This window comes from Lathyrus oleraceus, chromosome 6, assembly GCF_024323335.1.
Source record: "Lathyrus oleraceus cultivar Zhongwan6 chromosome 6, CAAS_Psat_ZW6_1.0, whole genome shotgun sequence".
In the NCBI taxonomy this organism is placed as follows: domain Eukaryota; kingdom Viridiplantae; phylum Streptophyta; class Magnoliopsida; order Fabales; family Fabaceae; genus Lathyrus; species Lathyrus oleraceus.
In genome coordinates this window covers 256,865,205-256,882,433 of record NC_066584.1, presented here as the reverse complement: position 1 = coordinate 256,882,433, position 17,229 = coordinate 256,865,205, and positions in this window count along the sequence as shown.

The following is a 17,229-nucleotide window of genomic DNA, read 5'->3' as shown; positions in this document are numbered from 1 at the left end:
TATTCTTTCTACCAAGGTTGATGAGGGTCTGACGAGTGTGTTGGTGCAGTTCTACAATCCTTTGTATCGGTGCTTCACTTTTTCGGATTTCCAGCTTCTGCCTACGCTAGAGGAGTATGCTTATCATGTGGGTATACCTATTCTTAATCAGTTGCCTTTTAGTGGTTTAGAGAAGATTCCGTCTTCTCAAGAGATTGTTGACATGCTTCATGTGGATGTATCTGACATTGTGGTCCATATGACTACCAAAGATGGAATTCAAGGTCTCCCATATGATTTTCTGATTGCTAAAGCTACCTTGTTTGGGAGGGCCTTGAGTAAGGAAGCTTTTGAAGCCATATTTGTACTCCTCATCTATGGGCTAGTGTTATTTCCCAACATCAAAAATTTCGTGGATGTGAACGCTATTAGGATTTTCTCTTCTCTTAATCCCATTCCAACTCTGTTGGGTGACGCTTATTTCTCTTTGCATATGAGGAATGCGAAGGGTGGTGGTTCCATTGTGTGCTGTATGCCTCTGTTGTACAAGTGGTTTATTTCGCACTTGCCTCAGATGCTCGCCTTCAAGGAGAACAAGGGATGTCTATGGTGGTCCACGAGACTTATGTCTCTCCTTAATGATGATATCTCTTGGTATAATCGTGTTTATGATGGCGTTCAGATTATTGATTCTTGTGGTGAGTTCTCCAATGTACCTCTTCTTGGTACATGTGGTGGAATTAACTACAACCCTGCTTTGGCTCGCCGTCAGCTTGGGATCCCCTTAAAGGATAAACCCAACAACATTTCGTTGGAAGGCTTATTATTTCAAGAGGGTAAAGATCCCCAAAACTTGAAGGATAGGATGGTCCGCGCATGGTGCAAGGTTCATAGGAAAGGGAGGAACGAGCTTGGTCCGAAGAACTGTGTTGCTTTGGAACCTTACACCTCTTGGGTAAGGAAGAGATCTCTTGAGTACCGCATGCCATACGAGTATTCGAGACCTACCCCTATGATTATCGTTGGTCCTTCAACCCTCCCTAATCAAGGAGTAGAGGAGTTAAGAGACGAAGATCATTCGCGTGCTTGGGTTCGTGAGCCTGAGGAGCTTCTTCAGCAGCTTAAGGATAAGGATGTAATGATAGAGTTTCTAGAGAATCAGGTTATCGATGAGCCCGATGATGTGGTTACTTCTCTCCTTCCTCACTCATCTAGGTTTTGGAAGAGGAAGTATGATCAGCTCGCCAAGGAGAAGGCCGACATGGAAGCAGCTTATGAGAGAGAGGTGAAGAGGCTTCGTGCAACTTATCTTCCGATCTCGAAGGCTTTAGACGATTGCTTCTAGGGATCCATAGGATGTTTATTCTCCTTTTCTCTTGTATTGTATTTGGTTACCGAGACTGTACTACTTCTTTGGTGTAAGAAGTTTCCAAATATTATATTGCTATGAGTATTCCATACATGTCTTAAAAAGTTCAATATTTTCAAATATTTGCAAATAGATCTCTATAAAGTTCCTCTGATAAAAAAACAAATCATATGCACGAGCATTCCATGCATCATATGCATAAACAAGTTTTGTTCCGAGCTCTTGATCAGTGGTCTAACTCTTTGCTCTTCATTTATTTTGAAGACAAGGTGACGCACCGGTATAACACCCGAGCAAATCATCAGAAGATCATGGAACACCTCGAGCAAGAGAACAGAGATCTGAAGGAAGAGATTGCTAGACTGACTGCCATGATGGAGTCAGTCCTTGCTGCGTAAAGTCAAGCTTCACCAACTCCTGCAACTCCTCCCGCGAGGACAGTTATTTCCGAAGTGGCTACCTCAACAGTGCTTGCTGCCATAACCCACTTCACTCTGAGTTTGCCAGCTGGATTCCCTTGGGGAATGCCATCTAACTTCATGCCAGAGGGTTTCGCTCCCACTCTTGCTTCTATGCCGGCATCTAGCCCGGTCTTGTCTGTGCCACCTCCCGTTGTGCACACTCTCCCGCGTGTAGAAGACACCATTTATCATTCCGAGCCATCTGAGGGCCCGAACGTATATGAGAAAATGGATGAGATGAAAGATCAATTCCTTGAGCTGCACAAGGCGTTGAAAACTTTGAGAGGTAAGGACCTTTTTGGGAAGAGTGCTGCTGAATTGTGCTTGGTGCCCAACGTAAAAATCCCGGTTAAATTCAAAGTGCCTGACTTTGAGAAGTAAAAGGGAAATACATGTCCACTCAGCCATCTTGTGATTTATGCTCGCAAGATGTCGACCCAAACCGACAAGGATCAAATGCTGATCCAATACTTTCAGGATAGCCTGACAGGTGCTGCGCTCCAGTGGTATATGGGGCTGGAGAGTGCAAGCATCCACACTTTCAATGATCTTGGAGAGGCCTTTGTGAAGCAGTATAAATACAATGTGGATATTGTAGCGGGGTATTCGTTACCATTAGAGATATTGACTAAATCCAAGGTAAACCATACAAGTCGAGTCGCCACCGCACTTCTATTTATCCAAAGGAATGGTTAGAAAGCGAACAAAAACCTAATAGTTTTTAACAAAAACTAGTAAAAGAAACAGAGATCTGGGTAAGGGGGTTGGTTATGCAATGGGAAGGTGTTAGGCACCCAAAACATCCTAGGTACTCCTAGGGAGCCCTTTTCATACTTGTTGTAAAAGTTGTTTGTTTTGTGGAAATTTTGTTTGTGCAAACATGATTGGAGAGATGAGGAAAGAATATACAAGTTTATTTACATTTTGTGTTTGGATGGATAAACCCATTGCCTACGTACCATCTTTAAAAAAGATTAGGATCAAAACCTCGTAGTTCGGGGTAAAAATCTCAAAACAAGTTGGTGAATTGATTGGTCCAAAAGCTTTAAGGTCTTTTGTTATCAAAGGGAGAAAACTCAACCAAACCACAAATCCACCATGTAAGGATAGCTTCAACATGCTAGTGAGGGGTTAACCCTATAATAAGCATGGAAGACTCATTGTTCATCACTAAGGATATAGGTGAGTATTACATCTACCACAAAGATAACTCAAACCTAATAACTAAAGGTTATGGAAAATTTGATTAAGAAAGTGGCCATTGGAACCACAAAAAGAATATTGAATGGGTTATATTTACAAATTAGAAGTATATACAAAAATGGTCAAAGTTGACTTAAAGGTTCAATTCAAAATAAGTGTTATGAAAAGAAAGTTTGAAAATCAAAAGCATAAGGCTTAGGTTTCTAATGTTTGAAAACAATGGTTAAATGTTTGCACAAAAGGTTTTGGCTTGGGTTAGAATGGAGAGAAGAAGAAGAAGGGCTAAGTCCTAAGGAGAGCAAAAGATGAGGGATAAAGAAATAAAACCACAATGGAGTTCCTCTCTTGAGATCATATTGATGATCCAAGTAGCTCCTATCCTTTGGAATAAGCAATCACAAAGCATAAGCAATCAAACAAGTCTCTTAAGAGATCCTCAATGTATCTTGTATCTTTCACTTTGGATGAACATGACAATGGTCCTTCAATTGAGCTCATAGAATCCCTAACACAAAAGCACACACATCAAAAGTTCCATGAAGTAAAACAAGAATGGACAAGAGTGAGTTTAGAGATTTGGTCCTTCTAATCCATCTTCATCATTAAGATCCTTTTACTCCAACTTTGCACAAGGAAAGTCCTAGAATCTAAGTCCAATTCTCCATTTCTTTGCATAGGGAAAGTCCTAGAAACTAAGTCCATTTCTTTGCATTTGGTTCACAACAATCAAAACAAAACACAAACATAATAATATATACACAATTATGTGCTCAAGTGAGCAAAAGGCAAATGGCATTAACATAAACATGTGCTCAAGTGAGCAAAGAGAAAAGCAAATGGATAATATGTACAAGAATAGTAAATTGCATAAAAGTAAAGTGCATAAAGTAAATGTTAATGGTTAATGGTTAGTGTTAGTAGTTAGTGTGCCATAAGGAAAATTTAGCGCTATGTTAAGCAATCGTAATTGGACTTATGTAGAAGTCACAACTATCTGAGGCCGGTCAATAATAATGTAGGCAACAACACAAGTTAGAAGTCTTGATTAGTGAACCAAGTTCCAACAACTTTACATGCCAAAAAGAAAATGAGAATTGATCTTGTATTGGTTTAAGCCTTTTGCATGATTTAGAAAACAACCTATCCTTAATGCAAAGTCATTCACTTGATCAATTGATCAATATGAATTAGATTTGAATCAAGGAAGATTAAGTCTCCCTAATCAATGCTAACTTATCAACCTTCAACTCATTGATCAAAAAGAAAGAAGAAGAAGAAGAAGAAGGAGATGGAGAATGGATCATGGAAATGGAAAGATCAAAATGCATAAGATGAAATAATATATACCAATTCACATGTATTGACCAAATGACATTGAAAGTCAAAGTCAAACAATGATAAATCAGAAATGAAATGAAAATTGAAGATCAAACAATAAGCATAATATTTTTGGCATTTTTAATATTAAAAATAAACTTGAATTAAAAAATAATGGAAAGGTCAAACTTTAAAATTACTTCAAATCAACCTTGAAAGGTCCAAGTAATTTATCCCAAGTTCAACAAGGTCAAACAATGTTTGACAAAAAATTTCAGCATTTTTAAAAGTCAGAAACTATTTTTAATCAATTAAAAATGAATAAAAATAACCTAATTGAACTAAAATCTCAAATAAATCTCAAATCAATTTAAAAATTGATGAGAATATTTTTCATAGATCCATCATCATTCAAATAGGTTAGGAAAATATTTTTGTATTTTTTGAATACCAAAAACTAATTAAAATGAATTTAAAATAACCAGAAAAGAGAAAATTCACAAAAAGTATCAAATGACAAAATAAAATAAAAATTAAAAATCAGAAATAGAAACTAGAATTTATTTGGAGACTAATGCAATTGGTCCCATAATTTTTGGATTAAAAATGAAAGAGATATTGATTTTTGAAATAAAATAGAATTAAAGAAAATAAAATGGAAATTAATAAAATCAGAAAAAGCCTGGCGCGTTGGATGAGATTCATTAAATGATGTGGCACATCAGATGGCTCACAGGCGCGCGCGTACCAAGCACACTAGTCAACTGAAGCGCAGAGTGCATTAAAAAAAGTCATAACAACTGAAGGTCCAGATTAGATCTGGAAAAGAGATCACACGGTCCAGATTTGATCTGGAGTTGGGACGGCCACCGGAGCCACCGTCTTCTCCGGTGAGCTTGGATTTTCCGACCAAAATTGCAGAGATCCAAATCTTAATGAAAATGCACGATCTATACATCTTTGGAAAGCTGGGATGATGTACATCATCCCTGTACCATCCATTTTCACTCTAGATTTCCATGGTGTGAGAAATCAGAGGTTGAAAAATCTGGTGTTCATCATGAACTCAATGGATTTCAAAAATTGAATGCATAATCATGATGCCTCTATTGAGAGGACTTCAGCCAACACAAGATCTAAGCAAATAGGTCAATGGATGATGAGATTCGAATAAAATACCAGTTGAAGAGTAAGCTTGAATTCTGGTAACTTGAGCTCAATTCCTTGCTTGCTTTGCCAAAACAGAAGATTAGTGAGATGAATGATGAAGGTTTAGAAGCTTTAGATCTAAGAATTCAACCAGATGAAGTTGAATTTTGGATCTGAAAAATTTGAAGAAAAATGGAAATTGCTTCTTTGGTGAGGTTGGGGAATCACTTCAGCAGGGTTTCAGGCGCCTTTAGGTTGATTTTGAATGAAGTTGAACCCTTCTATTTATAGCAAAAGAAACTGCAAGCAAGGTGAATTCTCATGTGCATGGAATTTGGATCCTTCATGCATGGGCCTGTACAGGTGCGTGCAAAGCCCAAAAGCTGATACAAATGTATGCTAAACACAAGCCAAGTTGAATTGGATGTGTAGTTTGAATGGCAATTGCTTGTGTATCAAGATTTCATGTGCATTCCATAATTATGCCTAAACGTTCAACTCTTCGAAAATATCATTTGCCAAATCCAAATATGATCATGTGAGTAACGGTTAGAAAGGTCTTGATGTAAGGAACAATTGTTATGTTGGGAAAAAATCCATTTAGAGTGTGGAAATTTATGATATTTGAGTTTAAAGTGTGATGTGCAAAACATGTCAAGGCAAAGTTTCCAAATTTGGCCAATGTTCAAGCCCTTCTGTTTTGATGATGCAAGCCTAAAATGAAACAATCTCCAACATCAAAGTTGTAGATCTTTTCAAGACAATAAAAATGGACCTAAATTTTGCATCATTTGGATTTTTGATGAAAGAGTTATGGGCACTTGAAGTTGGACTTTTTTGCCTTTTAATGCATTTGGTCAACAAGGACCTATAATGTCTTGCATTATCACATGTATTTCCTTTGAGATTTTGAAATTTTTCTTAACATAACATTTGAAGTAGACATCGTAATCTTTCCAATTCATTTGATCCCACCTCAAAATCATAAAAAATGAATGAGTTATGTCCTTGGGAAGTTGATCCAAAATTAGGGTTTCAGTCAAAATGACCTATAATGTATTGGAATGGTAGGTGATCTTCCAAGCTTCAAATCAATTTTTTATGAACATTAAAGTTGTTCACATTGTCCATAAGAACATTTTTTCTTTTGGAACCATCTCCATTTTACCAACACATAAAAAGTTAGGTCTCAGTGCATTTCAAAATAGTCAGATGAATTGACTGATCAACTTCTCAAGTCCATGACTCATATCTTGAGGAATTGATGATTGGGGACACTCAAATAAGTTCAAATATGCATGAAATAATGAATTAATTAACTTCCCTTGATTGGATTTGATCATGGGCTGAGGTTGCTTCAAGAGCAAGGCATTGTGGTGCACAGATGAATTAGGGTTTCTTTGGGGGACAAACCTCAAACCCTTTGACTTGCTTTGATCAAAATGATGAATTGAGATGCTGGGGGGCATATTTGATGGATGAGAGCTTTGGGAACCATTACCATTCTTGCTATCATTTCCTCTTGACCATGTATTTGTACCAATGATCTCCTTGAAGCTTTTGACCTTGTGATTGCTCAAGCTACAAACAAAAGATGTTAGTGACATATTTTTGTGCTTTTGGTTAGTAAATAAAATAAGAAAAGCAATGATATACAATTCAAACATGCTTGGTGATCTCAAACCACTCACAAGGAGTCCCACCCAAAGGCAAGGGGAGCCAAGATGCTTATGATCCTTGAGGCAATGCCAAATGCAATGTTATGATGCCATGAGGGATCTTAGGGACAAAATTGGGGTCTTACAGATGCCCCTATTTAAGGTCATTCTAACCGGAGAAATGAAGGTTAAAATCTTCGTCTCGACGGGGTAGAATGGGCTTAAATAATAACAAAGAGACGAATTTTGGTCCCTAAGAGACCTCAAGATGCAGATGTATGCATGCAAGTGGTAACACTCAGTGGGGGTATGTGTCCACAAAGGCAAAGATTAGGAGAAGAATTAACAATTCCCATGAATAATTCATTCTATGGGGCAGAGACTCTAACGGGGAGTAAAGGGATAAAAACGCGTGAGCAGGTCACGACTCAAAGCTTGGGGAACATAATTCCAAAGGGAAAAAATCCAATGGAAAAACTCGAGCTGGCTCGAAGACGTCCGTATTGGGGAATATGCCAATACAGCCAAAATTATCCACAATGGATACTTTGGATAAAAACCCGAACTCAGGTGAGGATGTCCACTAAAGACTCAGCTGAGGAAGATCCCAACAGCACTCTCCTGGGGAAGCAAGGGGATGAGGTATTACCGGTTACTGGGTAATAAGCTCAAAGAGACGTGTGGTCTGAACACCGGTATAAGGGTGAGAGAACAACACGCTCGGGAAGAATGAATATCTAAGACCGGTATAAGGGTGATAAATATCAATCGACCAAATCATCTGAGGAAGACCTAAAAGGTATATCTCAACTTAGGAAAATCTGACTCCATAGGGGACAAAAAAGTCATAATAGGGAGCAGAAGGAAGGAACATCAGGGATGCCGGTTACTGGACATATAATAGGTGACCAACCAAAGCGTGAATTGGGGAATATTCCCAAAACGCTCATCATCCAAAAAGAGGGCAAAAAGGAAACTCGATTAAGGGATGGACATTCGATTCCAAAACAGGGTTACGAATCTTACTCAACTGGGGAAGAACAAAAAGCTTCGACCGAAGAGTGCATGAGATATATTATCTATTACCATCAGAACATAGATAATATACTCGCATGGAAGATTATCCACAACCGGTTACTGGGTTAATAAAGGATAAATCGACCGACAAAGAGAAAGGCATCGGGATACCGAAACTAGGTATATAATGATAACCAATCAAGGGGAGCAACAAACATTACCGACAATCGGTAAATGAAAGAGGGCTTGCTGGGGATAAAATTGCCTAATCAGAGCAATTATCCAAAAGAATGAGGGAATATCACCATCGAATATTGGATAATGATAACCGTCAAGGAGGGGATTACATCTACCGAATACTGGGTAGAAAACCACGGAAGAGTAACCGTCATCGATTAGGATGAACAAAAAGGTTAACTCTGCAAGGGGGAAAAAGGTTTAGAACTACCGGTATAAGGGTAGAAAAATCACAGACTCCGTCGGGGATAATATGAATGATTACTGATTGCTGAGCAATTATTCATTCATACCACGGGGAAGTACAGGAAACAGTCACAAGAGGCCAATTTAGGGTCAAGCCAAAGAGGCAAACTGAATCAAGACTCGTCCTAGTGAGGATATAACTCAATAGGGAAACCCATCCCAATATATGTGTTGGGAGGAAGCGAAAACAACCGTCGTCCATGGGGATATAACTCAGTGGGGAATGCGGAAGGAAAGATAAACACTTTCTGCTTAATGGGCTGACTCTACATTAAGGGATCAGACACCGACATCTGCTTGGGAAATGTATTACCAACTAGCAGAGGATAACAAACACAGATATATGATAAAGAATGTAATATGAATATTCGAATGTTTGAAAGTTATATGCACACATGCGTGGTTTATGTATGATGAATGCTGACAAACAGACATCTCTAGCACAATCAGGTTTCACAGGAATAAGCACACAAACATCTGGTACTACATCTCAAGAGAGAAAGCCAAAATCACCAGAGAGTATCCAATCTGCCGGGAATCAAAGATACCAGAAAGCAAAGACCTCCGCAGGGGATGAATCATCAGTCATTCCAACTGGGAAAAGGAGTTCATTGCACAGATAAAATCTTCCATATAAGCAACTCCACTGGGGAAACTATCCACGTGATAAAGGGATCAACCACCAAGTGCAGTACCCACCAAGGAGATCACATCTGCTGAGGAGGAAAGGTTGCTACCCTGCTGAAGGGGAGAGTGGTGAATATCTCAACAAGCATACCACTCAGGGCTCCGGAGGAAGAAAATACAGTCATGCCCGGAATATGAACAAATGTCTTACCCTGTTGGAGATCATACCATCCTTGGGAGAGCACTGAGGATCTCCTAAGTATCCTTTTGTCATGGTGAATGTTCACTTTGTTTAAAAACAAGTTATGAAAAATTCATTTATTCAAAACAATGATATTTTCTCAATTAAAACATGCAAAACATTTGTTGAATATAAACAAATAAGAGGGCAAATGATTGGATAAAAGGCTCGAATTTATTTGATGGAATGGTAGTCTGCAGATGGCAGCACTCCATAGATCTTTACAAGTTTGAACTCTTTTCTAAAATAAAGCATGAAACATCGTTCGTGCAGAATTGATCTTGTGGATTCCATTAAAAATAGTTCTGTTATGGCTCAGTATGACTTCGATAATCCCATTTACCAAGCCGAAGAGGAGAGTGAAGAAGATTGTGAACTCCCCAAAGAATTGGCCAGACTATTGAAACAGGAGGAAAGGGTCATTCAACCTCATCAGGAAGAGTTGGAAGTCATTAACCTTGGTACTGAGGAAGCAAAGAAAGAGATTAAGATAGGGGCTGCTTTAGAGGAAAAGGTCAAGAGAGGGCGGATTGAAATGCTGCAAGAATATGTGGACGTATTCGCATGGTCGTATCAAGATATGCCTGGTTTGGATACATATATTGTGGTGCACAGGCTATCTCTTAGAGAAGATTGTCCTTCGGTAAAGCAGAAGCTTTGCAGAACTAGTCCTGATATGGCTATCAAGATCAAAGAGGAGGTTCAGAAGCAATTGGATGCAGGTTTTCTAGCAGTTACCAATTATCCCCTTGGGTGGCCAACATCGTACCCGTGCCGAAGAAGGATGGTAAAGTCAGGATGTGTGTCGATTATCGAGATTTAAACAGAGCCAGTCCGAAAGATGACTTCCCATTACCTCACATTGATGTATTGGTCGATAACACTGCTCAGTCATCGGTTTTCTCTTTCATGGATGGATTTTCTGGCTATAATCAGATCAAGATGGCGCCAGAAGACATGGAGAATATGACTTTCATTACACCTTGGGGAATGTTCTGTTATAAGGTAATTCCATTTGGGTTGAAGAACGTCGGTGCTACCTACCAGAGAGCTATGACGATTCTCTTTCATGACATGATGCACAAAGAAATTGAAGTGTACGTGGATGATATGATTGCGAAGTCTCAGACAGAAGAGGAGCACTTGGTAAACTTTCAAAAGTTGTTTGAAAGATTGAGAAAGTTCAAACTGAGGCTGAATCCAAACAAGTGTACATTTGGAGTGAGATCTGGAAAGCTGTTAGGTTTCATTGTCAGTGAGAAAGGGATTGAGGTTGATCCAGCGAAAGTAAAAGCTATTCAAGAAATGCCTGAACCAAGAACGGAAAAGCAGGTTCGTGGGTTTTTAGGGAGGCTGAACTACATTGCACGGTTCATATCTCACCTAACAGCTACGTGCGAACCGATATTTAAATTGCTAAGAAAAGATCAAGCAATCAGGTGGAACAATGATTGTCAAAAAGCTTTTGATAAGATAAAAGAATATTTGCAGAAACCTCCAATTCTTATACCTCCAGTTCCTGGGAGGTCTCTGATAATGTACCTTTCAGTAACAGAGAATTCGATGGGGTGTGTATTGGGACAGCATGACGAGTCTGGTCGAAAAGAGCATGCAATATACTACCTTAGCAAAAAGTTTACCGACTGTGAAACAAGATATTCGTTGCTCGAGAAAACTTGCTGCGCTTTGGCATGGGCTGCTCGCCGACTAAGACAGTATATGTTGAACCATACTACCTTGTTGATTTCTAAGATGGACCCAGTAAAGTATATCTTTGAAAAGCCGGCTCTTACCGGACGAGTGGCTCGTTGGCAGATGATTTTGACAGAGTATGATATCCAGTACACGTTGCAAAAGGCCATCAAGGGTAGTATTCTGTCTGACTACCTTGCCGAGCAACCAATTGATGACTATCAGCCGATGATGTTTGAATTCCCCGATGAAAATATCATGTACTTAAAGATGAAAGATTGTGAAGAGCCTCTTGTCGAGGAAGGACCGGATCCTGATGACTAGTGGACACTGATGTTTGATGGGGCAGTAAATATGAATGGAAATGGTGTTGGGGCAGTAGTCATTAATCCTAAAGGTGCACACATACCTTTTTCCTCCAGATTGACTTTTGAAGAAGCCATCGATCTAAGGATCAAAACTATGGACTTTTATGGAGATTCTGCTCTAGTGATTAACCAAGTCAATGGAGACTGGAATACTCATCAGCCGCATTTGATTCCTTATAGAGATTACACCAGAAAGATCCTGACTTTCTTCAAGACAGTAAAGTTGTATCATGTACCCCGAGATGAAAATCAAATGGCTGATGCCTTAGCCACATTGGCTTCCATGATTAAAGTTCATTGGCAGAATCATGTGCCACATGTTGCTGTGAATCGACTCGAGAGGCCTGCGTATGTGTTTGTAGCCGAGTCTGTTATTGATGAGAAGCCGTGGTTTTATGATATTAAGAATTTCCTCAAAATCCAAGAGTATCCTGAAGGAGCATCAAGGAATGACAAGAAGACACTAAGAAGGCTAGCTGGAAGCTTTTACTTGAACAAGGATGATGTGTTGTACAAGAGGAACTTTGACATGGTTCTGCTCAGATGCGTGGTTAGACACGAAGCAGACATGTTAATGCAGGAAGTACACGAGGGATCTTTCGGTACCCATGCTGGTGGTCATGCAATGGCCAAGAAGTTGTTAAGAGCCGGTTATTACTAGATAACCATGGAATCTGATTGTTTCAAATACGCTCGGAAGTGCCACAAATGTCAGATCTATGCAGAGAAAATGCATGTACCACCAAACCCTCTGAATATTATGAACTCTCCTTGGCCATTCGCGATGTGGGGCATCGATATGATTGGAAAGATTGAACCTATTGCTTCTAATGGACATCGCTTCATCCTAGTCGCGATTGATTACTTTACCAAGTGGGTGGAAGCAGCTTCCTATGCCAATGTTACTAGACAAGTGGTTGCTCGATTCATTAAGAAAGAAATTATCTGTCGTTATGGGGTTCCTGAGAGAATCATCACTGATAATGGTTTGAATCTCAATAACAAGATGATGAAAGAGCTTTGCAAAGACTTTAAGATCGAACACCACAATTCTTCTCCTTACAGACCAAAGATGAATGGTGTTGTGGAGGCAGAAAACAAGAACATTAAGAAGATTGTGCAAAAGATGGTTGTGACGTACAAAGATTGGCATGAGATGTTGCCTTTCTCTTTGCATGGGTATCGTACCTCAGTGCGTACGTCAACCGCGGCACCTCCGTTTTCACTGGTGTATGGCATGGAGGCAGTCTCTTTGCATGGGTATCGTACCTCAGTGCGTACACATTTCAAAAAACAATAAAAACTTCAGCATCCAAACATCTGCCACAACAGAACAGCACACACATCATAGTCTTCACCACAGCATACCTCACACAGTCTTCATACCAGTCTTTAACACAAAGGGGGGGACCATTAGTCAGAGGAAGAAGTATCATCGTCACCTTCAGAGCCTTTAGAGCTGCCACTAGATTGAGCACTTAAGGTATTGGCATCTGAATCTTTGGTATCACCAGCCTTCTCCATTTCTTCCTTTTCTAGGCTGCTAATAAGAACCTCCAAAGCCTCTTTTCTTGCCTTGGCCACCCTTATACCATTATCCAGTTCCTTGCAGGTTTCCTTCAACTGATCAATTAAACTACCATGAGATGCAGGCTCCTTTCTGGCAGATGTCATGACAACATCATTGACATGACTTCCCTCAAACAACTTGTAGTGAATGGATAATGGGGGCTTTCTTCTGCTTGGAATGTCACTTGTATTAAGAATGCCTGGTTGCTGACTCAAGATGATTCTACAGATGATATATGGGAAGGCAATGGGCAGCTTCACTGCATTTGTGGAGGCATGTCTGACAGTTTGATCAAACACAAACCTTCCAAAATCATAGTTAATCCTGGTTCCAATAGCATGAATAATTCTTCCAAGACCAATGGAGATGGTAGAGATATAATTTGTAGGCACCCAGTTGGCTGAACCAATCTTGTGCAAGATGGCATATTTGACAGTTAGCTTGCCAGTTGATAGGTGATTCCTACTAGGCCATTCCTTAACTTGGCCAGCTGTAATAGTCCTATAGACCTCATTGTCTGTAGTCTCAAAATCCACTCCTCCATCAGTTCCTTTTCCTAGGAATTTGTTGATAATGGTTGGTGAGAATCTCATACACTTTCCCCTTACAAAAACCTTGCAGAATTCCCTGCTGCTCCTTTTAGAAATATCCTCAGGGATATTCACAATAAATTCTTTTACCAACCCCTCATAACATTGGGGTAAACCAACAACTGTTTTCATAATACCAACACCCTTAATTAACTCCATGACTTCCTTCACCTCAACAACCTCTTTGCCCAGCTCTCTTTCAACCGCTACCCTCATCTGAATGACAAACTTCCATTTTGCAGCACCATCTTCTAAATGAAAAGAGATGTTATCTAAGTGCACAACAGCAGCTTTGCCTGGAGACTTCTTAACAGCCTGCCTTTTTGCAGGGGAGATGTCTGGGACATCGTCTTCGACATCCTCATCAGAGTCAGAACTCTCTCTTTCTTTCCTCTTCTTAACCTCCACCTTGCTCCATGATTTAGAGGGTCCTACACCAGCAGTCTTCTTCCTAGTCCTGGCTGTCATCATTTCAGCCACAGTCTTCCCTTTTCTAGTCTTCAATTTCCTAGTAGCACTTGGTTTTACATGGTGAACCAAAGTGTCATCCTCTTCCTTTGAACTCTCTTCCTCCAGATTAACAACATTCATAGCAGGCTCATGAGACATACTTGCTGGTTTCTTTCTAGGTAAGGTTTTGCCTAGAGAACATAATCCCTCAGCAGCCACTTCCTTTTCTGATCTAGATGAGTCGTCATCTTTCTCAGCTTGGGTTTCCACCTCAGGAGAGGGGTCCCTTCTGGACAGAGGGGTAGACACACCCTTGACAACATGCTCTTCATTCAGAATCCTAGTAACTAGGTTCCTTATGGTACGATCAGTAAAGTGCATGTTCTCTTTATTAGGAGATTTTTCAGAAATGTTACCTTGCTTAGTTCCAGCCATGGAAGAGGGGCCTGGGGCGTCACCTGGTATCACACAAAGAGGAGTAACGTCCAGCACATCTTCATCTAGAAACTCCATGGAGGGAGTTCTTGCATGATGAGAGGGTTTTGAACCAGATGATGATGGATGTTGAGACATGTTGTTGAACTTTTGAAAAAAAATTCTTTGCCCTAGCAGAGGTTCTCTGAGAAGTTTGATGAAGATGGAAAGAGTTGTTTTCAAGTAGCGTGTGAAAATGACATAGATACCATTTCCAATGCTAGGGAATGATTCATCATTAATGTGGCTCTTTCTTTTAATTGGCCAGGCAATATTTTTGTTACCTTTTCCACTCCACATTAATTGCCATAATTTCTCAAGACTCCAAATCCCTAATTTCCCTCTTACATATTCAAACTGATTATCACTCAAATCCCTTGCAAATTTGTCAAGTTAGATCCATTATCAGTAATGATATTACTTGGCACACCATAACGACATATAATCTGATTCTTGATAAACCTCACAACAACTTGCTTGGTCACATTTGCATACGATGCCGCTTCAACCCACTTTGTGAAGTAGTCAATATCCACCAGAATGAAATGATATCCGTTCGAAGCTTTGGGCTCAATTATGACAATCATATCAATTCCCCACATGGAGAAGGGCCATGGAGAGGAAGTGACATTCAATAGTGTCGGTGGAACATGAATCTTATTTGCATATATTTGACACTCGTGGCATTTCTTCACAAACTTGCAACATTCCGATTCCATTGTCACCAATAGTAACCTGCTCTCAACATCTTCTTAGCCATAGCATGTCCATTGGAATGAGTACCAAAGGAACCTTCATGGACTTCCGTCATCAATAAGTCTGCTTCGTGTCTATCCACGCATCTGAGCAACACCATATCGAAGTTTCTCTTATAAAGCACATCACCATTAAGGTAGAAGTTGCCAGCTAATCTTCTCAAAGTCTTCTTATCTTTTAGAGATGCCCCAGGCGGGTAAATATGACTTTGGAGAAAACCTTGATATTTAAATACCCTGACTTTTCATCTTCGATCTCTTCAATAGCAAACACATGAGCTGGCCTATCAAGACGCATCACAGTCAAATTGGGATCTTCATTCCAGAATTTCACCATAATCATAGAAGCCAACGTTGCAAGAGCATCTGCCATCCGATTTTCATCTCGGGGGATATGATGAAATTCAACCTTTGTAAAGAAAGTTGAAATCCTCCTCGTATAATCTCTATATGGTATCAAACCGGATTGATTCGTCTCACATTCACCTTTGATCTGATTCACAACCAAAGCTGAATCTCCATAGACGTCAAGATATTTGATTCTAAGATCAATGGCCTCTTCAAGCCCCAAAATGCAAGCTTCATACTCAGCCATATTATTTGTACTGTAAACGGAAAATGAGTTCCTTGAGGAGTAATAATCACTGCCCTAATGCCATCACCATACTGATTAACAACTCCATCAAATACCATACTCCAGCAGGAACTAGGTTCTGGCCCTTCTTCAAGCAATGGTTCATCAAAATCTTTCATTTTCAGATACAAAATCTCTTCGTCAGGAAAATCATATTGCACTGACTGATAGTCTTCAATCGGTTGGTGAGCCAAATGGTCATCCAAGACACTAGCTTTGATAGCTTTTTGAGATCGGTATTTGATATCATACTCAGATAACAACATCTGCCAACAGGAAATCCTCCCAATTAAAGTAGGCTTCTTAAAAATATACTGGATTGGATCCATTTTGGATATCAACCAAGTGGTATGATTCAACATATACTGACGCAGACGCTTAACAGCCCAAGCTAATGCACAATAAGTCTTTTCAAGCATAGAATACCGAGTCTCACAGTCAATGAATTTCTTACTGAGGTAGTAAATTGCATATTCTTTGTTTCCAGTTTCATCTTGCTGACCAAGAACACAACCCATACTTTCTTCAAGCATAGTAAAATACATGATCAACGATCTTCCTTCAACAGGCGGAGACAGAATCAGAGGCTCAAGTAGATATTCTTTGATACTCTCAAAAGCTTTTTGGAAATCCTCGGTCCAGTCACAAGACTGATCTTTCTGAAGAAGCTTGAATATAGGCGCACACGTGGCAGTCATATGCGATATGAAACTTGAGATATAACTTAAGCGGCCGAGAAAACCTCTAACTTGCTTCTCAGTTTTGGGCGCAGGCATCTCTTGTATTGCCTTGACCTTGGCATGATCAACTTTAATACCCTTCTTGCTGACAATAAAGCCCAACAACTTACCAGAACGAACACCAAATGTACACTTATTGGGATTCAAGTGGAGTTTGTACTTCCTCAAACGCTGGAATAGCTTTCAACAAATATTCAACATGTTCTTCTTCATTACTGGATTTAGAAATCATATCATCAACATAGACTTCAATCTATTTATGTATCATATCATGAAAAAGAATGTTCATTACTCTCTGGTATGTTGCACCAGCATTCTTAAACCGAAAGGCATCACTCTATAACAGAATGTTCCCCAAGGTGTAATGAATGTGGTATTCTCCATATCTTCGGGTGCCATCTTGATCTGATTATAATCGGAAAATCAGTCCATAAACGAAAAAACTTTGAATT